Source organism: Lonchura striata, chromosome 11 (assembly GCF_050655825.1).
Source record: "Lonchura striata isolate lonStrDom1 chromosome 11, ASM5065582v1, whole genome shotgun sequence".
In the NCBI taxonomy this organism is placed as follows: domain Eukaryota; kingdom Metazoa; phylum Chordata; class Aves; order Passeriformes; family Estrildidae; genus Lonchura; species Lonchura striata.
In genome coordinates, this window is record NC_140713.1 from 9,948,140 (window position 1) to 9,972,038 (window position 23,899).

General features: G+C 37.2%; 1 long non-coding RNA gene across 1 annotated transcript; it reads left to right on the forward strand.

The window, feature by feature from the left end:
* Positions 1-252: 252 nt before the first annotated feature.
* Positions 253-22,178, forward strand: LOC116184044 (uncharacterized). Its single transcript, XR_004148768.2, has 4 exons — positions 253-385; positions 1,805-1,846; positions 4,785-4,910; positions 18,877-22,178. It is a non-coding gene; the product is annotated as an uncharacterized LOC116184044 (long non-coding RNA).
* The last annotated feature ends 1,721 nt before the right edge of the window (positions 22,179-23,899 follow it).

A 23,899-nucleotide genomic window follows, 5' to 3' on the forward strand; every position in this document is an offset into this window, starting at 1 on the left:
TGGCTCTGCCCACCCAGGATGTTCTGTGATTCTGTGCTGTATCCTGAAGCAGATCCATGAGTGTGTAGCACCCTGGAGTGCTGCAGCTGATGGAAGCTGAGTGTTGTGGGACACTTGGCATTTTGCAGATGAATGGCCTGCACTGAGCAGCTTTTTGTCTTCTTCTTCTTCTCAGATCCCATTTTGTTTTTCCTGGTAGCACATAGAGGCATGAAGTGAGAAGACCAGCCTGCTCTGAGATCCTGAGTGAATTTGCTGGATCGTGGAGTCATTTAGAAGCTGGCAGGGGAGTTGTGATTGTTATTTCCTACACCTGGTTGTGAACATGTGCCTGCTGACCACATCTACCTTACCAGGAGGTGAAAAATCATGGAATTACAGAAGGGTAAGGGCATGGAATAGACCTTAAAAATCACCTAATCCCAACCCTCCTGCCATGGGCAGGGACATCTCCCACCAGACCAGGCTGCTGAAAGTCTTATCCAACCTGGCCCTGAGCAGTGGCTGGCTTGGAGCATCCTCAGCCTCCTGGGAAATCTGTTTCCACCCTCACAGTGGAAAATTTCTTCCTACCATCAGAGGCAAAGGAACTGTGATGTCTTAATACCTACACAAATTTAGGTTCTAGGCATCTTGAGTTTTGGCCCATGGGTTTCTTGCTTTCTGTATGTATTTGAAATATTTAATGAGTAGAAACAATTTGGCCACAGAAATTACTCCAGAAATAGGAAAAATGTGTCAGTTTTATATTACCAGATCTCCTTAAAAAGAACTTGCAACACTTTGACATGAGTTTGGGATCTGAATTGGTTTTAAAAACTTTTTTTTTTTTTTTAACATTTGTGACATTAATTTATGTGCTTCTTTAAATCATAAACCTCTCAAAAATCAGAATTGTGCAGAATTTGAAATTAAATTAATAAATCAGCCTACATTAACTCAATCTTAGGTTTCTGAAAAGATTTGTGAACTTTAACAGTTCTTTCAACAGGCCTGTTCTGCATTTTGATTTTCTAGTGCAATGCAATCCAAGTGAGATTTATATGACTACACATTTTGTTGCAAACATTCACAGCTCAAAGCTATTACCTGACTGTCTTCCATATCAGGCCATTTATGTATCTAAGAAAACACTGGCATCTGTTTAATATTTTATTGCTTTAAAAATATCTTTGTTGTTCAGATACAATCTCACTCTAACATTTTCATGAATAGAGCCTTTATTCTTTCTGTAGAGCAGAGGACATTTGCCTTCATAGAAATAATATTAACTATGAGTTGACCCATAATCTGCATTGCAAGAAAATCATGTAATAAGATTTTTTTCCTTCAGAATGGGTTTTGAGTTTATTTGTTTTTTATTTTTTCTTAAATTTTCTAATATTTTACTTGATTGCAAACAGGAAACATGTAATGCCTTGTGACACTTGGTATTGAACTTCAAAAAAAATACATTAAAAACATCCATAACTGCTTTCAGCTTTAGGCCCTAACAATTTATATTATTACAGATACATTAATTCTTAAGAAGCTTGAAATGTGTACAGGTTTATCCCCTCATTATTAAAAATGCATAACTTACGTACCCTAGCAATCCAAACTGTAGATCACTTTATCAAGGAAGAAAATGTAATTATCCCTATTTTATAGACAAGTTAATGCCACAGTGAACAGTCACAGAGCAAACAGAGCACCTATAAAAAGAAGACTGACAAAGCCAAGATTGTGTTGCCTTTTCCATTTTGATTTGTCTCAAATTAATGCATGGCTGATTTTTTTTTATTTTTTTATTCTCTCAACACAGGGCTGCCAACATTGGAGAAAATTAAGTGGAATCAAACACAAGGTGAACATCTCCAAATAAAATCTGCTTCAAAGCAAGCTCTGAATCAGAGAGACAGGCACGACCTTAAAGCAAAACCTTACAGTGTAGGACAGATCAGTTTCTCATGATCCAGCACTACACAGAATAGAAATAATGCATAGATAAAAGACAGAGATTTCTCTCTTTCCACAGAGAGATGGCTCAGTCAAATAGGTAAGAGTTTCATGGCACCTGCCTGTCTAGGGGTGTGAAGTGGATATAAACCCAGCAAATTGCTTAGTTCCCCCTAAGAGAAAATAGTTACTGACACCATTGGAGCACTTGGAGAATTTCTCTGCCTTCATCTTGCTTGGATATTGGGCTTTGTAGTGCTGTCTAGTCCCTGATAAGCAGCATTTAACAAATGAGCACTTTCCAGGGCTGAAATAGCCAGGGACAGGTTGAAAAGGCTCAAGGTTTCCAGTCAGCACCTGCTCATGTCAAGGCTCAAGGTGAGCAGGAGGAGGTGGATGAATGTAACATAAACCTCTCCTCTTCATGGTTTTAGCAACTCCAGCCCTCCAAACCTTGTGCTTTGTGCCCGGGGTCTAATCCAGAAGATCTGTGTGTCCTCGTGTAACATCTGCTGGGAGCTCCATTGAAAAATTTGTGTGAGGTCTCTGCTTCACAAGCTCTGGAGAAGGCAAACTGGGGGAATCTTCTCAAGTAAACACTGCTCTTTTCTGCTTTTCACCAAACATTTGGTCCTCTGGGTGTTGCTTCAGGGAGAGGTTTTAACAGACAAACCCTCGGTGTGAGAAGAGCTGGATTCAGGTGTGCCTCCATTGAGCCAGCCAGAGACAATATGTACCCATCTAGGAAAGAACACATGGGGAATTGAGTGATAGAAATGGAATTATATGGCAATTGGGTACAAAGGGAAATGCAGAACAAATGAACAGCTGAAATGAAAAATTTGAAAAGAGACTCAATCTAAAACAAGATGAAGAATTTGTTGTAAAAAGCTAATTTTTGAAATACGAAAATAGAATGAACTTATTAATTTTAAGATAGAAAATATTTTGTTTTCAAATATAATTTTTATTCATAATTTCAAAATTATAAATTGACTATTAATTGTGTACCTTGAAACTGCAGTGAAGATATTTTAGGAAAATTTTAGAGAGAGAGAAGCAAGGAAAATTTTATGAAAATTCACAAAAATATGTTGAAAACAAGATCACAAGAATAATTTATATAAGAAATTAACCAAGTGGCCCTGGTACCATGTTTATAAGTATTTACAATGCAAAACCAAAAATGGTTGGCATACAATCCAATTGTGTGTTTCCCAGGAACACAGACCTGTACAAAAATACTTAGGGATTCTCTTTCTTAAAAAGAAATCAGATCTGTGTGGCTGAGCTGCCAGTGCTCATAGATGAAGAAAATAAGAAAGATTTGTCTAAAACAGAAAGACTTTCTGTGTCCAGTTTTTGAACATGACCATAAGAAACACCAGCACCATGTGCCTATTTCTTCAGCACGGCACATCTCACTGCAGTTTTTAGAATACACAGTGAGTGAGAAGGTGCTCAGATGCACAGTCAGTAAAGAACTCTCCATTCCTGACTGCCTGTCTGCATGTGCTTTTACACATCCTTCAGCTAAATCAGAGATCCAAATGGAAAATTAATTACTTATGGCCATCAAGTGAATTTGTGACACTCCCTGGAGACTTTGTGCCCATAAACATCTAGGTAGTCTTTCTCTTCTGACAGATGTAAGATATAATTTAAATTTAATGTATACTTCAAGTATTATTAAGTAATGATTCAATTCTTAAAGGCAAGTTTATAATATATTGCAATATTTTGTATTTTCTTTTTTCTGTTGTACATCTGTATTTAACAAATATAGAAAATACTGGAAGGAAAAACAACATATAGAGTGTATGCAAATTTGCACACGTCGCCCATACAGTTGTGCCAAGCTGCTTGTTTTAGAAGATGGAAATCTTATAGAAAAAAATGTTTTCTATTTGCTGTTATGAGTCATGGAACCTTCAAAGAGGAATAAACATACAGGTGTAAAGGGAAGCAGAGATGGCAGCATTGAATGGAAGAGACCAAAAAAAATTGTGGTGTCTAAATTAAAACCATAAAATATTTCTACAGTTAGAATGTAAATCTATGTGGATGAATGCCTTCACTCCTGGTCTTTGTTTCTGCTGAATTTCCCTCGTCCTACAGAGATGTGATGGAGGGCAGAGGAGGCTCTGTTCTGGATAGAAAGAATAAGAGGGCAAACATCCTTTCTTTTACTTTGAACATCATTTAGTGAAGGAGAGGAGGTGAGAAAAAAAGAATTATTAGTAAGATGAACTTAAATGCAAAAACTAAAAAGAAATATATCCCCATAAGTGTTACAGGGAAATTATTTTATTTTAAACAACTATTGTCCTAAATTGAAATTTTAAAACTGCCCTTATTTCAATAATAATTTCAATGCATATAAGTCTTTCAATAATTGCATTATTATTAGCAAATTTCTATTTTAATGTCTGGAAAAATATTTTGTATGCAAATTTATTTTAAAATACTATGTGATGTCATGTTGAAGGAAGTTGTCTGCATTTTGTTTTTACCAGTGTATCACATGTAATCTTGGTTGTTGGAAAAGAATGGTTTTGCATCTCTATTTCCAAATCAGTCTTTTAATTCTTACAATTCCTATTAATTCTTACTAATTGATAAGGTGGTTTTACACAATAGCTGGGAAAAGACTGTTGACTTTTATTTTACATTTTCACCTGAACCAGACTGATTTTTCTTGGACAATTATACCTGAGGCATCAGGCAGCTCCTCATGATTTTTTCTTAAGTGATGGAAAAGAAAATATAAAATACTTATAATTATTTTCAAATATTACTCAAATAAACAGTTTTATAGATAATTCCTTTCTGTTCTTTTTTAACAGAATGCCAGCGCTGCCCATTTGCAGGATTTAAAGAGGAAATGGATGGAGAACATCAGGTCCCCAGGCTTTGGCAAATTCTAGCCCAGGATCTTATTCAGTAGATGAACTTACTGTGTGCTGCACCAGGTAAAACAATCCCTGCTACCATGAAAGGGACCATAATTTTATTGTTCACACCTTCCACTTAAGGTTTTACTTTGTGCATCATTGTTATTACAGCAGTTATGAGAAAAAACTTTGTTGTACTAGTTAAACTACGCAAATAAGTTTTTGTGAGTGTGAAATAGTTAAGTCCAAGCAATCCTAAATTTTGAGACCTGACTTCAAATTCAACTCTGAAGTTATTTATTTGTTCAAGTATAAAATAATAAAGGTTCCTGTCCAAGGCACTTAAATCATAACTTTTTAAATTATATGGTCAATTAAATTAGATTTAACCTTAACAGAACTGAACTCGGTTCCAAAGGAACTTTCCATTGCTTTTCATCCCTTCACATCTCAGAGTCCCTCATCAAACAGATGAAGCCCTAAGTGTGGGATATTTTGTATTATAAAGGGGAAGTTCTAGAGTCTAATAGGCTTCAAAGAGAAAGCCTAGACTGTCTTGTTCCATGTAATGAGGAAATTAGTTTAATTGTTTCTGCTAATTGCAGCTGTTGCTGGGTGGCAGAGAGAAAGAAACGATGGCTGATCTCAGCCTTCTTGGATATTTTCTTGGTTATGCATCATACCTCACCCCAGGTTTCCTGTGCTCATCCCTGTGTTCCCTGTACTCTCTCCTCTCCAGAGCAGTGGCATTTCTCTGAAGAGTCAAAGGCTTTATGCTCTATCTGCTGATCTAATTAGCTTGCCTGAGAAGGAAAACAGATTAGCTGTCTTGAGCCAGAGGCACATGCTAATGGATCTAGGAGATGGCTTTATACCACACAGCTGTATCCTCAGAGCTAATCCAAAGGTCTTGAACACCCACAGAATGATTCCCATTTACTTCAGCAGAAGAGGGCTAAGGCCCTGAGCTTTGAAACTGTTTGTCTCAGAATGTAATGTACATTGGTGTCAAGCATGGCTGTGCCCCAAGAGCAAAATATTAACCTATAGTAACAGTACTTTGCACTTACCTAGAAGCTCTCAAATAATAATTTCTGTGCACTTTAATTAATTAACCTTTACAACAACATGTCTTTGAGGGTTAGCTAAGTATCAGAACTGAGTGACAAGTTTAAAAAGTCTCCAGTTATTCATTTATGCTGAAACTATTTTTGATTGGAGTGTATTTTTGTCTTTTTTTCAGATTTTCATTCTCATAACAGTGTTTTTAAAAGCATGTTTTAATCATAAGCACTTAAATATTTGTCAAGTAAAAATGAGTGTTCGTACTTCTACCGGCATCTATTGGGTAACAGTTCACTGCTTCTGCCTTTTACTGCTTCTCCTTTCACTGCACCTGCTGCCTCTCTCCCCATATCCCTTAATCATTTTCTGGTGTGTCCTCACCAGTCCCTATTAAAGCAATGCTGATTCTTAAACCTCTTTGTTCCAGTGTGAAATCCAAAATATTAAGACAGGCTGAATCAGTTATGTGTTGTACTGAGCTGGTGGGCTAAGATAGACAATTAGAGAAAGCACAGCAGAACTCCCAGCTCACTCTATTGACTAAGGCTCGGAGTTTCATTAGCAGCTCTTTAGGAAGTTAGTCTTAAAGAGATGACAACACAAAGCCATCAGTGAATATTTTTGAATAATCAATATATTTCATTTTCCTGTGAGTTTTAAATTCCCTGGATGTTATATGAATGGTAGATATGTACAGGGTGAAGAAGTCCTGATAGTTGTTTTCTAGTCTTTAAATGGGACTGTCTCTCCTACCCATGGGCTAAAACAATGCAACATGTAGACTTTTCTGGAAGAAAATTCCTTACTCATGGTTGTTAAAAGTTAGGTAATGTCTAAATATTGTGCTGGAGACTAAAATTTGGAGTGAAAAAAGTACAGAAATACTAGACTAAATGGGCTCTGTTGGATCTAAACCAGTAACTAGTTAAAAAATTGGAAAAGGATCTTGATTCTCCATCTCACTTTTCTGTGAGCTAGAATGAGGGAGTTCCTTTCCCTCATGAGTATATTGTTATTAAGTTTGTCAAAAAATTTAAAAATTCTTTGGGTTTCCTTCATTTGCAATGTTTACTTCCTGGGAATCATTAGTTAATGCATCTTGAACTACATTAGCTCATTCAGGTTTGTGGCTGGTCTGATAGCTATGTTCCATGAATCCCATGTGCCATCTGGCTGCAGTTCCATTTGGATCATGTTTAGTCATTAGCTGCTAAAAAAATCTCTGGTCATTTATCTTAGTGAATCAGAACTGGAGTTTAGCATTATTTCCGTGTTACACAAAAAGTCTTTATTTTAGATATATATTTTTTGAGTTTGCTTATTGTATTTTTTAATTTACTTTTAGGCTAATATTTTTAATTGCTATGTTACAGAGATTCCGCGTTGTTTGTTTGTTTATACTGAGTCATTATATAATGACCCTCTGCTAGGATTTCTCTTGAAGTCTAAATGTTCCTTATTGTTCTATTGTTTCATTTAAAAGAACAATCATTGGTGACACGTAAATGAGTAAAGTTTTATAAAAATAACTTGGAATAAATTTTTAATAAGACGTATTATTATCCTTTGACTCATAGCAAGTCATTCATAAACACCATTAAATCCTGATAATTATAGCTGTAGCTGCAGGGTTACTACCTTTACAGTCCTTATGCAGACTTCATTTAGAGGTCCAGTGGGGACATGCACACAACTGCTACAAAATGTTGCTATTAATGGTTTCCTTTGGAACAGTATTGTGCTAGATTAAACATTCACTCATGAAACAAAAATGTTTATAGGTCATCTAATAGCTAAGCATTCTGTAGCTTAAAGTAAATCCTTTAGCATTGGATTTCAGATTTTAGGACTTGCACAATTTTTTTTTTTTTTCTGTATAAAACAAGAAATATAGATATTTTTGTAGTGGAGCAAAAAGCTCAGTAATTTTCTCTGAATAATGCAGCAATCACCATTTTCCCCAAAGTAAACTGGACTACTTTGGTCTATAAAGCTGCTTAATAACTTTTGCAGTACCTCTTTTTCTTTTTTGCCCCCTTGCTGCTCAGTTTCATAGTTACCTTCTGGGATAGAAGGGATGCAGGTACTTACTTGAGATTGCTTTCAGCTTCCTGTCTTATGAAATACATGCTAATATATTTCCAGGAAATTTCAGATCTAGATTTCAACATCGCAGCTCTCATTCTTCTAGAAAACAATCTAGATGTCAGTTTTGGAGCTGCATAGGATCTTTTAAAGATCTAGTAATGTAAATCCCTTCTAGGAACGTTCAACAGAAAGGATTTTTAGGAATGCTAGTAGTGTCATATCTCCAAATTCCGCTCTGTCCTAAAACAAAAATCTCCCAAGATACTGTTAAACCCCAATGTGCAGTGGAATTTGCACCACCTCTTTTTGCTAGTTGCCATTTTCCTTTTCCCAGCACAGTTTACTCTTAATTCTGCCCAGTGAGAGAAGCAGTTCTCAGGACCTGCTCAGCTCTGATGGCCTTTGCCCAGCTGCCCCTGCCAGCAGTCCCTGCCAGGGATATCAGACATCCAGGAGGTCCTGGGCTGATGTCAGCAAAGCTGCTGTTGTGGTACCACACCCCTGGAAACTGCTTCCACCTTGCACTGACTTCACTTGAACACAACCTTTTTGCAGTCTTCTCACCTCTGTTTGGTTTCCTTCCATGGGCTTTGCTCACTGAAGGCCTCAGAGCTGAGATTTTGCATTATGTCTTAAAAATCCTGTGAAAGAGAGATAAAGAAAGAGAGAAAGAGAAAAAAGGAAATAAATAAATAAATAAATAAACAAATAAATAAATAAAGATTCATCATTGCTTTAATTGAAGGCTGAGCCAGCCTTTTGCATTCTGATAGGTGTTAATGCTGTTCTACAATTTTGCAAATACTCTTCCATAGCTGGGGGAACCAGATGGACAATATGACTTTTACAAATTATATGGTGTTGTAATTAAAGATATTCCAGTATATCATAAGATATGTTTGTTAAACAGAAAAGGTGTTTTGAAATGCTGTGATGATCTGATATACAAAACAGCTTCTAATTTGTTCTCCTGGTACTAATTGCCAGTAGTCACTAGATAAGATTAGACTGATGGTAATTCACTGTACTAGGCAGCAGAGAGATATCTTTGCAGGTGTATTTCTCATGGCCATCAAAGTACTTTAATAAAAAAGGTGAATGTTGTTAAAGAGTGATATCAAACAAAGGGCTAAATCCTTTTTATTTTTCCCCTCCTTTACTGCTGACCCTCACTTTTTCCAGAAGGGTGAAGAAACATTGCTGGAGATTTTAGGCATTAGCACAGCAAGTCTTGATATAAACCCTGTTTTTCATACTGGAAGACTTTTTCTGTGCAATAAAGATTCTTAAAATCATACCTCAAATCCTTCCCACTCATCTTTTAAAAAAAATTACCTGAAAAACAGCATTAAAATATAATTTCATAAAACTTATTGAAAATATTTATTGTGGAAGTATTAGAAATTAAGAGTGGGAAAGGAAAAAAAAATTGAGGCTAAGGAACATAGAACTAATTACATGTATTCCTTAAGGCTTCTTTAAGACCTCATGCTGGATACCCAGGGAGCTAGAATATAAGTTTCTCTGTCTTAGTAAATCAGCATAATGACTCTTTTTAGTGTTTTGGTGTGACTCTCAGAATTTTTGGGTATTAATAGAAAATAATTCCTGTCTATTCCCTTACTACATCCCCTAGGGAAGGATTCCTACTTTTAAGCCTTTTCTATTGGCATATTTTGCTAAATTTATTTATATTTTTTTAACTTGTGCAGATTTTCAGAACTTTTGAAGCAATCTCTCACAGGATGCATAACAATGGAAACAGTGGTGACTGGAGACTTCCCAGTAAAATTTCCTATTGTTGTCAATTGCCCTTAAGAATATCTCATCACTTTATTTAAATGTACATGCTGGTTTATTGTGTATTTATAGTTGCTGGCAAATCCACTGTTTTATAATTTGGAGACCACTAATAACAGGCTCCTGAAATCTTTGGGACAGGAAGGAAGTTTAACAATAAATACCAAGCCTACTCCAAATCCCCCTGCTTTTTATTTATTAAATAGCAACACAGTATGCTATTTAGTCAGCCAGTATGAATTACAAATAAACGTTGGCTATTCAGTTCTTCACCAATTACACAAGTGTTGCTAACCCAAGTGACATAATGGAAATGTTGGGATCTCAGCCTTAAATATAGAGAATCCCATACCAGAAAGGCATAGCAAAACACAGCTGCAACATTGTCTGTAACCTGCCAGCCCTTTCCTTTTCTGACCAGACTCAAGTGATACTTGCTCTGCTCTGCATTTTAATTAGTGATGGCATATTTTGGAGATGATATATCCAGAAGTGCTGATAAAGCAGTGAGATGAGCAAATGAGTGCTGCACATTTACACAGTGACCTAACATTTGGTGGGTGTTGTACGATTATTTTCTCCATGACAGGGAGTTTGAAAACCTGTAGGTAATTCAGTGTTGTTCAGCATTTCTCTGTTATTTGGATTTGTTGTGGTTATATGTTTTTGTTACTGGTTGATTTTTCTGGCTTTTTCTCAATGGTTATTGAAAAGGATGTTTTTGAAATCTGGAATCTGAAACACATAGTGGTTCACCACAGTATTCTTAGTGTTGCTTTTGACATGTAGAATCTGCTTAGGCTAAAAAAAATAGTAATTTATAGTCTCAGTAAACAGTGTTCAGTGGTGACCTTTCTGCACAAAGGCTGTCTGCTCCAGACACCCTATTAAAGACTTCAGGATGCCTGAGACAGTCCCTCTGTGCCTTGGTACTACAGCAGGTCAAGGAACTCCTTTTAGTCAGTATGGAGATTCACTTTGTAGTGGCATTTCAAAAAGGCTGGGAGAGTTGCCCTGTACTGCATGCACTTCATAATTGCTAATTTCAGGTCTTTTCAGGGTAACTGATTCTGTAATGTAAATAAAAAATTAGGGTTGTATTTTTAAACCAAGGCATAACGGAGCAAATGGAAAATTTAAATTGTACTCACAGAAGATATTTATCAAGACTGAATAACAAAACAGAATTTCTGAAATGGATTAATTTTTCTTCTTGAAAAAAATTAAAATTTATATTTTTTTAAAAAACCCTCAAGTTGTATTTAAGAATGTAAATATCAAGGGGCTTTTTTAAGCTGTACAAGTAGTTAAACCTTCATTGCTTTATATAACAGAAATAATAGCAGAAGATACATGTAATACTGATAAATAATTTGTGTCCTTAGATTTTAAAAATAATAAATACCATGAAGATAACAATTTTAGTAACTTTTAAAACATATATATATATATATAATATAAAAATAACCATTTAATACACTTTATACAAAATTTTGGATGGGTTCATACATTGTATACAAAATAACCATTTTAACAACCATTTCATATTTGTACATACATGTAAATATAAAACACCAATTAACTGTAGGGGAAATTCTCCAGAAGAGCTGTTGAAATGTTGAAATGATCATTGTCAAGTAGGCTCATTGAAAATTTCACTAGCAGCCATGGAGGCAGAGTAGGAGTGCATTGTGTGATGTCTGCGCATCACAAAATAAATCTCACTCATCACAACATGCATGGAGCCCTGTAAGACACAGAGCACTTTGTGTCTGAGCCACTTAAATCCCTGCTCACCTTCAAAGCCAGGCAGGTGAGTGCTCTGCTGGCTCGGGGCCAGCCCCTCGCAGGAGTGACCGCACAGGGCTGGGATCCCCTCCTGCCTCTGCTCTGAAGATGCTCCCAGCACAGTCCCACGAAGCAGCACTTCCTCAGCAATGCCCAGCCTTCAGCTACTACAGAAAGCTTAGAATACTTTTATTTTTTGCCCCATGCCTTTCTAAAGTAGAAGGTGGAGTGCTTGAGTCTTGAGGAAAAGGTATGATGTGTACAACGGATTGTGCAGCACTTCAGAGTATAGGTTTCACTGTTTTCCATTGTTCTGGATTTTTAGTGGTTTATTCAGGTTAGGTGAAATGAAAAAAAAATATTTTATGAGCACTAAAAAAATGTATAGGGGACATTGTGCTCTAAGCATGTTTCAGTACAAATTAGGAAACATAGGCATGGTCTGTACTTGGTCCTTTTACTAAAGAAATATATCACATTCTTGTTTTTACTTTAATTTGTCTGAGACACAAGATACTGAATAGAGAATGGGTCCTTTCAGTTTAGTTATATGCATCAGGTAATTTAGGCTTCATCATTTCCAGAACATATTTCCAAAATGTTTCCAATTTTAGGAGAACATCAGCCAATTGCAGACCTCTTAAACTGAACAACAGTTCTCAGCACAGCTCAGAGATACAGGAAGAAGTGTTCCAGCTTTTGCACAGTATTGCACATTGTTCTCATGGCCTTCTTCACATACATCATCATTTCTAAAACTAGACAAAAAAAGATGGCCAAAAATACTCAGATTTAATTGCACCATTGAAATGATAGAATTTAACTATCTTTTTTTTTCCCCAAATTTTGTGGTTTATATTTGCACTGAAGGCTTTTTTTCTGCATATAGTTCTGTTTGTGTGTGGAGCATGCTGACTCATATTAAATAGAGTTTATTATACAGAAATGCAGTAAATATATCTCAAGGCAACAGGAAAAGCTCACTGTGCATTGTGTCTAATTGTTATTTATTGACATGGGGGCCACAGCAAGCCTTACTATTTTAAAAATTGTCTTCAGGAAAATATCTTCTTTTAATTTTTGCAAATCACATTTTCAGCTCTACATTGTGAAGGATGAGAAGCTTTAGATGATACCCAAAGACTTGACAGTATATTATGCCAGGGAGTGACAATTTAAAAAAAAAAAAATCCAGTTCCAAGTGTAAGTTTAAAAATGTAACTAAAAGCCTTCATCAAAGTTTAAAGAGCTTCTTGCGCTTTTAGCATCTGCTTATTCTGATTTATTGACAATGACACACCTAGCAACAGTCATTCCTGCTGAAGCAGTGAAGTAATGGACTTCAGGAGAAAAGGGGAAAAACAAGTAGGTGCTGCACACAGGAGAGAGGCCGCTGATTACAGACCACTAATTTGTTATGCACTCTGGCAAATCAGCAGTGATTCATATGACAAATAAGGAGAAAAAATTAACAGCTGTCATGTTGTGATGTGTTAATTTCCTGACAGTCTCTGCACTGAAGCCAATTACTGATTTAAGGGCAGGGAGAGAGAGCCCTGTTCAAGCTTCTAATTAGGCTTCTTCAAGACTAAAAGGATAAAAGCAAAAATAAGAGCAAGAGAATGAAGCAGGTAGCCCCTGCTTCATAAAGCATACATGCTTTTAAATCCTCAATTAAATAGCTTTAAGCTTAAGTGTGTTTAAGATAAGAATTTAGAAACATTTATTCACTTTTATCCACGACCCTGTGTTTTGGTCCTTTGTGTAGCAATTGGGAGATTGAGCAAGCCCAGGGGTCTGCCTTGCCCTCCTGCAGCCGTGCAGGTTCTGGATGTGACCTGATGCTAAAACCTTTGTTTAGCAAGGGCAGCACCTGCACATCAGCTTCAGACCCAGCCAGTGGAAAGGGACACCAACAAGTTCTTGCCCTTTTGGCCCTGAGAAGGGTCCTTGTAACTTAAGGGAGCCATAATTGCTGGTTAAGGGCTTGGCTCTGACTCCTACCCTTGCATAAGCAGCCCTGACACTCACGGGAGGGCTCAGGAGCCTCTGGGCCACGCTCAGGGAGCTGAGCTCATTCTCTGAGTGCCTTCCCTTGGAAGGCACTAATTGGAAAGGAGAGCAATCACCATCCAGCCTGGTGGAGTCCAGGAGCTGCAAAGAAAGAGCCGTGTTGAGGAAATACCGAGGCACCAGGTGATTCATGCTATGCTTGTGAAAGGAGCCTGACTCGGGCGTGTGATGTGATGTACAGTCCCCAGCTGTCCCTAAAACAGGCAAAGAAACTGGCTATGGCATGAAGCATTCCAGTAAAGTAGCTGATTTTGTAAGAAATATTTTATTTTCTTAATGTAACACTTAAAAATTAAACCCAGGTTTCCTGTCGACCTGCAATTTAAACCTAGGGTATAAAACTACCAACTGAGTGTAAAGAGCCTTTGCCTCTTTTTTTTGGCATTTACTCAAAAGTGACGTGTGATATAAAAAACAGGAATTAGTCACTGAAAAGGAAGCATGGATTTGCTCCAAAAGGAAGGAGCATTTTCATCCACACGATATTTTAATTTTTTTTGTCTCATATTCAGATGGTCACAAGGCGTGCCTTTTACAAGTTACTACCAAACTTTTTCAGGACTCTTTTCTGCTTTCTAAAAAGCAATTATAGGAAAAGCATTTGAAAAATTCACTTGCATTTTAAAATAGGCAGCCATGTCTTGTATTTATGTCTTATATTTATACATTATGTTTCCCTTTATTGGGGTTTAAAATATAGCTCTTCCTTGCTTCAGGAATGGGCAGAAGCAGAACTTTATGGAAGAACTTCAGCACCAAATATGATATGAATTCCTCAAATCACTGAATTTGCACTGGGAAAGGAGGAAATGTTTCTAATGAAGTTCTGCAACCTGCATCATAGGCCAGCCTCTCCAAAGTATGATCAGCCCCAGCTTAGGCACCTGGTAGAAGCTGAGCTGCAACAATACAGAGTGTAGGATATTTAAATGATCCCAGAGCAAAATTTCTGTGTGTTATTTGCATTAGACTTCAATCACTGCTCTAGATATAAAATAACAGTTTTAATGACTAGATGGGATCAACTGGAGAACCAAGTGCTGGTGGGAAAAATAAAATATGTGTATGATTAAAATATGCGCATGTGCTAAACTTAGTGCTATCAAATATAAATAAATACATATGAAGTCAACATGGTAATTAAGTGACAGTGGAACAATACTCAAGAAACTGGCTTTACTGGGGAAATCAACTCAGAGGCATTTGAAATTCACTGCCTGCAATTCTTTCCGCCTTTATTTGGCAACTTTAGTTAAATAATATTTTTTGTAGTTTTTGAGCAATTATATAAAACCATTTTTGTGCTTTTATTCCTTGTGTTTGAAGAATTTAGTAATCTAAATTGATGTCATTAGTTCTTAACCTGCTGTAAGTTTTCATGCTGGTAGGATGGATGTCCATTTGTAATAGTTATTAAAATTTTTTGTATATCTTAATATAAGTGATAGTGGGTTTGCTGTTGTAAGAGTCAGTAAGACCTTTCTGACATTGATTTTGCTTGCAAGTTCATCCTTATTCTTGCTGGGATGGATAAAGGTAATTCAGTGTCTAGGCTTGCTCAATCCAGATCTACTATCAATTCAATTGAAATATGTCTACATTGAATGTATTATCTTTTTCAGAAGGATAGCTAAGTGAATTAAGCACATGCAATACTTATCTTATCACTGTCCAGGCTAACTTATACTTTATTGATTTATAGTGCCCTTCATAAGCACAAAGGTGTTCTGCTCTGTTTTATGCCCATGGACTGCTTCAAGCACCTTTGAAATGCAGCCCCTTCTGTCATTAATTTGCTTTCATGCTTGATTGCACCCAGAGTCAACTTCTGGCTCAAAGCAGAGTCCTCAAACCCTTTTCAGGATTCCCTATTACAGACTGGACAGGTGATGCCTTTTTCAGGCTTACCTAAGAACAGAGGCCAGACAGAATTAAGAGAATAGAAGTGGATATATTTAATGGAGGGCCTTCAGGTACATTAAGGGCAGATGAAGCCTGCCCAAGGGGCTACATCCAAAAAGGATGCTGGTCACCAGTTTTTCAGACAATTATAAATTTGGTCTATTTACATATCAGGGGTTAATCCTCCAATTACAGCTTCAGGTAATGAAGTCATATTCCCCCAGTTTGCTCCTCCCACAATTCATTTTTGTTTATAGGTTTTTTTGGGGGTCTGAGGCTGTAGGTTGTCCTTGAGCTTCAGGCCTATGGGGATTGTTTTGTCTGACCAAAATGTGAAGACAGAAACTAACACTCGATATGGAGTTTAGAGTTATACCCTAAAGCAGTAGAGGATTTGAAAAACATAAGCTAAAATCCTAAGGCATCACAGGTTCTAAGAGGCCAAATCCTGGAGTCCTTCCCAAGCACTGCTGCACTTTGGGAGCCCTGCAGCCCTGCACAGAAGCGTGTTGAGTGTTTAGTCCTGACTCTGGCTCAGAGCCTCTGCTCTGACTTGTTCCTTGCTAAGTGGTGTTAGCCTGCACAGGGGAAGTGGTGGGGCCAGGAGAAGGAGACCTGTACAATCCCCCACAGGGTCCACACAGATGCAGGAGGGGCTGAGATTCCTGCATGATCTTCCCAATTTCTGCTTCTGTAAAAAAGAAAGGGGCAATCTGACTCCTGGGGCATATTTAGTCCTCATCCCAGGAAATCTGTCACTGAAGTCGGTGGGTGTTTTGCCTGAATAAGTATTGAGTAAAGACTGAAGGCTTTGGCCTAACATTTATATCAAATATAGCCTTCCCAAATTCATTAATTTCAGTTTTAAAATTATATTGTCCATATCTCTTTTATACTGTCCCTGACCCTTTTTGCACACTTTCACCATTAACACTCCCAGCCACAGATATCTGGGAATGTATTCCATCATCAGTAATACATTCAACCTGACTCATATTCATAACCCACTCCAAGTTACTGGTATGAAGAGCATGGCCATGGGTTACTAAACACTGGATTTATAAAATGTGAAGAAAGAAATATGCTGCACTTAAAAGTATCAGAGCACATTTTGCAGCGTGCTTGATCTCTTACACGTGGTCTTGTGCCACAGTCTGCATTAAAAGCAATTAATAATATCAACTCCTGTGTGAGAAGCACTGGTGGATTTTACCTATTCTATATATTTTACTTTTCATGTGATGATGAATAAATTAATCCCATTAATATTTAATTAACTTTAAGTTGAAAGGTGACATCTAGCTTAGCCAACTTACTGTTCTGTAGCTAGTTTAACTTTGGGTCATGTGATTTTAATTCTTTCTGTATGACCAGGTGACTAAAGGGGAAAAAAAAAGAAAGAAAGGGAAATGCACAGATTAATTTCATTCTTTAACCTTCCTAATGCATCTGCTTGCTTGCATCGAGTCGCAGACAGCAGATCATCACATGATTTATAGTAGTGACCGCTGCCTGCATCTCTCAGGCTAATGACACATACACTAAAGTCATTGATTTGTATGAATAGCCTCCGCTCTTCATTTATCACAATTTAATGTAAGAGTTTGCAATGCAGAAAAAAATTTCACATGGGAAGCATGGCCCCACAGGCCTGACCGCTAAGCAGTTATGAATCATTTGCTGCCTTTTAATATATAGACTGTTCCATTCCTGCAAATGCCCTGTAAGGTCGTGTTTCTTTACAGAACACTGCTACAATTAAAAACCAAAAGTAGATCTTTTAAGATAAAGAGTGTATGAAGCATGGCAAATTTAAATCTTTGTTAGCTTTTCTATTTTGTCTTTTCTTAAATGCAACATAAAAAGCCAATTTTATCATTGAAGTAAGCAGGGACAATCCATTTCATTTTAGCAGAGTTGTATTTGGTTTTGTTAATCCAAATTTGGCCCATCAAGTTTATTGATCTGCCTGTGTAGTACATAAAACTCCAATATACTGACTAAAATCAGAAAAGCACTATGAACAAGTAGGACTTGGTAAATAATTTTTTCCTCAAGATTAAAAAAAATCAAGTTTAAATTAGAGGAGAATTCATAGTTTTGCAAAAATATTCATTAGAGAAACTTAGAATAGTTTTTTTTGTTTGGGGAGTTTTTTTGTTGGTTTTTTTTTTTTGTCTTTTAACAAAAGCTGAAAATCCCCAGTAATTCTAGCTCCTACATTGTTTGTTATCATAATTTTAAACAGATATAACATGTCTAATGTATATTTTTTAAAATATTTCTTTTTATTATTGATTCTATTTAATAGGATAGGTATCATCCAAGCCTTTATTTCAAAATGATAAATAAGAATAAAGAGAAATTAATTCCTTAGTAGTGTTCTCAAAGCAAAAATTAAGTACAAGATGTTGATTTCTGATTTATCTTTAACAGAGTGAAAAATAACTGAGAGGATTTAACTGTTTTCCTTATAGAAGAAGAATGATAACATTAATAATCAAGTATGGTATTTGAAACTTAGAAATGAAAATCTGTTTTTTTTAGTTTAATACTTATGATTGTATACATATTATCATTGTTGACTGTAAAAGGTATTGTGTCTTCCTGGGGACAGCTCCTCTTTGTACAGAAATTAAAGGCTTAGCTGTGGGTTTGGGTTTCTTTTTTATTTTAAATATGAGTTCAAAAGCCTATCAGTGTTTTGGAGTTCTCAGTGCAGTCTTGCTGGTCACAAAATCACTGTTTTCACTGGAGAAGGAAAACTGGAGGGGTGTTTGTGGTTCCAGAAACATGTGCTTAACAAACAATGACTCTAACTTCTGAGAGAAATATGTACCTTATGCTCCAGTACTTGCAGGAGTCTCAGTCCTCATGACATATTTTCATTTATCTCAAGTAAAAAAAATTATGAAATGAAGGGAAAATATATACAGTATCCCAACAAAAGGGGACCAGGTATCCCAAGCATTTAAAACTTTGCCTTTATTTCATAAATTTTAAATGCTGTTAAATTCTAAAGAGTTTGTCAATGTTTTTAGATATGAAGAAAAAGTGTGATAAAGCTTCTATTGTGTCAGCCACTGACACTGCCAAGTTATTTTCCCTTAAAGATACACTTTGTATGCAAATGTGCTTCAAAGATTGAAAACTATGAATTTTCTGAATTTTCTTCTTGTATTGCTTGACAGGGACCATGTGTTAGATTGCCAATATTGAAAAGAAAGAAAAAAAAGGAGTATTTTAATGATGACTCTGAAAATGTTTCATTTTTCCTTTAGATATTTTTGTATAACCAACCTAATATATATATTTTTTTTTTGTTAAGGATATGATTCAACCAATTCCCAGCACAGCATTGGGTGAAATACAGAAAAGAAAAAAAAAAAAAAGAAAAAAAATTGATTCAGAAGAACGAAGAACTTAAGAACTTCAGCTGTTGTTAAAGCAGGTAAGCATAATGAGAAAGCCTCTTCTGATATTTCTAGCAGGGTTCAGTTATCAGAATAAATCACCACCGTGGTGAACATCTCACAGCTGGGATGAATCAGAGCAATCCAAGAACATCAGTCAGCCTCAAACATTCCAAAATAGCTGGGTTTGTACAGCCTGCCATCTTCTTGCATGGGAAGAGGTCAAGTATGCCTGCTGCAAGGCTGGCCCCTGGTGAGGGTGGCCCCTGGCTCTTCCAGGAGCTCCAAAAACCAACCCTCAAACCCGAAGCAGTGGCAGAGGTTTTCACTCCAGAGCTGAGGCTGGGCCATGGTAAGACTCTGCAGTTCCTCAAGAGGAACAAAATGTTCCTCTCCTCATTTCTGGTAGGAAGATGATATTTATCTAACAGGGATATTTAATGCTCTGGCATGTTAAGCTGTCATGCCAGCAGTGCTTTTATACATGGCTACTATCTGTGTAGTTATTGTCTTTGTTTAAAATCTGCCTGCCATTTTAAAGCCTGCATTCAGTATTTTTCAGCTACAAACCAATCTGGTTTTTGTTTCAGGACATGGCAGTACTTTGCACAGACTGTTTGGCTGCTGTAGGTGTAATGTATTAAATTGTGTATGTACACAGTTTATACCCACATATTCATAGCAGATTGAAAATTATGTTAGAAAATTGTGGAAGAAAAATATTGAATTTTCTGTAGTGTTAGAGAAGTACTGACAAATGCCCCAACATTTATTCATGTTTTATATACCTTTTTACTCTGCCATTCACTGCAATAATATAGTTCCAGTCCATTAATACCTGCCACATTATGTGTTGTACCTATAACTTCTTAGCAAACAGTTCAAGAAAAAATACCTAAAACTAGAGATAACCTATCACATCCTGCAGAGTCTTATTTGCATGTGTAAATATATAAAATCTTGTTCTACTGCAAGGGAAGATGCTTCAAAATGGAACTGACAACATGTCTGCAAGAAAACATAAATATAAGAACTAGGGAGAGTAGGGTATTTTGACTTCATGCACAAGTTTGATATGAGACACCTGCTTAGTTCCTAAACTACCTAAAAGGCAGTGTGGAAGCAGGATAAGCCTCCCATGTTTTTTTTTTTTTGAGATTATGGCCTTTTATTTATATGGGGAGGTGCCTAGCACATTTCTCAGTCTTCTGAAAAATAAAATAATGACATAATGTAGAGTTCTGGGACTTGGGAGATCCAAGCAGGCAGTCTGATCTTATTGTTGGAGAAACAAGTGCCAAACTTCCCTACAGACTTCTGTGAGAGCAGAGTCTGCATTTGAAGTTAAATTTGGGTGGATAGTTGTTTCCTTGAAGATTTTACTATTTGAAAATACAGTTGTGTTCTGGCTTCCAGGAAATAAATAAGTATCTGTAATTGTTTTTTAATATAATCATATGTATCATCTACATATTCTTAGGGAGTGGGGCTCTGATGAAATGTGGGTGTCATGCTCCAAAATGCTTTCTCCAGTCTGCTGTGTAGCAGCACTGAAGGAGGTGAAGCCAAGGCTTGGGGCTCTTCCAGCTCTCCACCAGCCTGGCACAGGGCTGGCTGGAAACTGGTGAGCAAATTTCAAGGCAGCTAGTGAGATGTGACCTAGTGCAGTGAGTGTAGCAAATGGTTAAGTTAAAAAATAATTTATAATTGCATTGAAGGTCTGTAATCCAGATTCTGGGCTGCATCTGGCAGCTATAACTTGAGAGAGGTGCTGCTGGAAGCATCTGTGGGCTGAGGATGACCTCAAAGGCACCAGTCAGCCCAGTCACCTGTGCCTGCTGATTGCACAGGCAAGGGAAGAGTCTTCTATTGCAGCCTTTTCAGAAGGGAAAACTGCACCAGTTGGATCCAACTGAATCCCTTTGGTTTGGAAAAGACATTAAAGATCTTAAGGTGTGGTTGCCTTTATTTTCTGAACAATTAATAATACAAATTTTAATTTGTTTGTTCTATGTGTAGTGGAGCAAGATGTGAGAAAAGCCTGTAGGAGAGGGTTTGCTGTAGTTACTGCTGACACTACATTCGTTCAGGCTGCTGGATAAAAATGTGGTCATGTTGTAGCATTGCCATGTAGCCTCCATGAAATAAGATGTGCTTCACTTCCTAGTGTGAACTGTAGTCCCTTCTTGTCACCCTTCACTTTGGAGGTGGCTGGAGTTGATAGTAGGTTTGTGACTCAGGAACATGCGTAAATGTAGTGCTGGGAAAGATGAGTTCGGATCTTGGTAGAAAATATTAACAGAACAAGGAAAAGGGGAGAAAAGGTTAAAAACCTAGAAAATCTTCTTTGATTTTAATTCTTTGGGATCTTTAGAACAAAAGCACAGCAGTGTATAGCACTTCATCTTTAAAGTCATAAAATGATCTGGCTCATATGAACATTGCCTTTGAGTTAAGGTTCACAATGCTACTTCTGAAAGTATTTCCAGAGACGCAGAATGACTATTAGACATTGCTGTTAATACTAATGAGGATAATAGGTCTGCTAAATGTGGTCCACCAGTATTAACTTTGAATTTTCTGGAGTTTGGTATGATGGTTTAAAATGTTCTTATCACCTTGGTATCTGAGCATTGTGCAACAATTATCAATTCATTTTAATTTTCTGTTAAAAATACTTCATATAAATCTACACAAAGCACATTGTTTAGCCAGGAGATTGGAATATTTTCCTTTTCATCAGTTGCATTCTCTTGGGTGCATCTGTCTCAAATGTCTCTCCTGAGAATGAGCACCAGAGGGTTTCGGTTTGTGTTAATTGTTTGAGACTTTCAGAAACCCCTATTATTTACTTGCTAAATGTGTATTTCCCTAAGATTATGATCACTTTGGCTTTTTTTTTTTTTTTTTTACTCCTTCTTTCTGTTTTTTTTTTTTTTTTGGTAACACTGTAATTATTCCTGTCATAGGTGCTTATTACTTTATGTCTGGGTGCCATTTGTTTCCCAAAGCAGTTATTCTAAAAAAAATCCCAAGGGTTTTTTTGAACAAAAGAGACCAAATTTTAGCCTTGATTCAGTGGGGCACGCAGCCATTTGGCCGTTTCCAGGCACATTCAGCCAGCTGGATTAACCACATGCCCACGGGCAGCTCTGCCATGCCTGTGCCATCTCTGCTTCAGTGGGTGATGCAGCGTCCAAGCTGCTGCTGGCTGGGCTCCAGCTGTGTGGCTGCACATGCAGCACAGCTGGCATGCAGCTGGCACGCAGCTGGCTGCACCTGACTAGCTGGGCATGCCCAGCACAGGGCACTCCTGCAGCCCAGGCTGCTCCTGTTCCCGGGCTGTTCCCAAGAAAGTTGGCTTGACCCACCTAAATGAATATTTGACAGCACGTCACAAGTAAGCAGTGCCATGCCCCCACTGCCCTTCAGGCCTGCCTGGGTGACAGTTTAGGACATTCCACAGAAGGAGGGAGACTGCTGAGATGTGCCAGACATCCAGCAGTGAGCTCTGTCCTATTCCATATCAGGCTCTGCAGGGCAGCATGTGGACATACATCACACAAGCTATGCAGGGAGCAGAAGGGCTCCTTACCTGTGTCCAGAGCAAAGAGGGAGATGTGATTTGTAACAGGAACCCTTGTTCTGTTTCCTTTCTCTGCTCCTGCAGCTCATAGGATTCCCTCTTGCAGTATGAGTAGGGATGTACAAAAACTGATACTTTTCTGTGTTGCAGAAGAGAAATATAGGAAAGTTTTATGGGCCATACCTATTTTGCTATTTCCTTAAATCAAATACTCATTGTAAAATATCTAAATTTTACTTCATCTAATCAAGCATCTACTTTTGGGGGTTTTTTGTGCAGTATCCAGTTCTTTTTCCTCTAGTCCATAACTGTGTGAAGAAATACATTCCCAAGAATATTCAGGATAATTAATCTTTGCAAAGAAAATTTCTTTCTACACAGTCATGATTTTGTCTCAAAAATATGATAGAACTCTCTGAAAGAAAAGTATCATATCTTTCTTCACTTTATTTTTTCACTGTCCTCTAAAATACATTATTATCTGTTGTAATTTTTTTACTGAAATAGTTAACTTTTTCAATTTTTTTCTTGTAGAAAAGTGTTAGCTACAGCAGAACTTTCTCCCTAAAATTTAGCTATATCAGAAACTTATTCCTACAAAAAATGTTGAATCTGCGCTTTAATTTCCAAAATCTAAAGATCAACCAAAACCAGTGTGTATTTCTCCAAAAATTTTTAGAAACAGTCTCCAAGTTCAATTTGCTATTATACTTATTACAATTGTATGGTTGATTAATCCTTGCCTAAAAAAAAAAAACCAAAACCACCAAAAAAAAAAAAAAACCACAAAAAAAACCAACACTTGGAAGCTATCAGCAGTTTTTCACATTTTAGCATGGGGTAGTGCTGTCCGAGAGCTGGGCAGAGGAATTTCTATTAATCAGGTGCTGCTCTGGAGCAGTAAGGTGTTTCAGGGGTGCAAGTAGAAAGCAGAACACAAACCCTCCCAGCCTTGGCAGTGGCAGCTCCCTTGGGAGCAGTAACAGTTCCAGGCTGCTCCATCTCAGTCTCCAACCCTTCATTTCTCCTGATATTTGCCAGCACTGGCTCTTAGGCAGCACGTGGTCATTAGATCAAAACATTTGCTCAGTTGAAATGCTTGCCCTCTTTTTTCCTCCCCAACTTGTCTCTATACCAATCCTCCCTTCACTATTTCCTTCCTGCTACAATTTTGCTCCAGTCTCCTCTTTTCCCCAAAATGCCCCTGGAAATGCTTAAAAACTATGAATGTATAATAGACTTCAGAATATGTTCATAAACTACCTATGAAAATAAAACCCTACCTATGAAAATAAAAACACATGGGCTGAATCAGCAATTGTTACTTCCAACTATTTGATCCTCTGCAGTTG